This window comes from Meriones unguiculatus, chromosome 20 (genome assembly GCF_030254825.1).
Source record: "Meriones unguiculatus strain TT.TT164.6M chromosome 20, Bangor_MerUng_6.1, whole genome shotgun sequence".
NCBI classification, from domain to species: Eukaryota; Metazoa; Chordata; class Mammalia; order Rodentia; family Muridae; genus Meriones; species Meriones unguiculatus.
The window spans coordinates 43,964,998-43,965,769 of record NC_083367.1 but is presented as its reverse complement, the minus strand read 5'-3'; positions in this window follow the sequence as shown (position 1 = coordinate 43,965,769).

The window sequence follows — 772 nt, the reverse complement described above, 5'->3', positions numbered from 1 at the left end:
TTGTTGAATATTTGATTTTAATGAGAATCATGATGATAAGCCATTGGTTGTGTCTCACAAGATAGACTACTTCACACCTAGTACCTTAGAGATCATCCTGCTCATAGATTACTAGCTTCAGAAATTCAAGATAAAGCCTGACCCATGATGTCAGGTTCTCAGAGCTTATATAGATCTCAAAGGTATTTGAATTTTCATTAGCTTAAAGAGAAAAGACCACGTAGAAATGTGAGCACTGGGTTCTGCCACTGTAGGTCTAAACCATATCTATTAAGAGAGACTAACATACCAACTCTAGCAGAACTTGAAAGTAAGATGAGGGAGTCAATGAGGTGATCCCTAAGTAACAAAGATGCAACACTCCTTAGAGAGAGAAAAGTAAATATAACTAAAGTTGCCTGAGGATAGGAAAAGAATGGCAGGAAAGGCATCATGAAAGATCCCTGAGAACTCATCCAAGGGTAGGAATCATTGATGTTTCAACCACAGTGAAGTCCTTTCTTTCCTTTCTTTCTTCTCCTACCCTTCCCTCCCTCCTTCTCCTTTCTCCCTTCTCTCTCTTTTTCCTTTCTTCCTTTATGTACCCAACTCATGGTCTCCCACATGCTGGGAATGTGCTCTGCCACTGAGTTACACTATAAACTAAGAAATATCTTTTAACACATGGACCTTGAGTCCTTTGTCCTTGCCACAGTGAGGATGGGGCTGGGCTAGATGAATGGTGAAGGCTGCTAAAAAGTAAGACTGACTTCAGGGAACTTTACTTTGACCA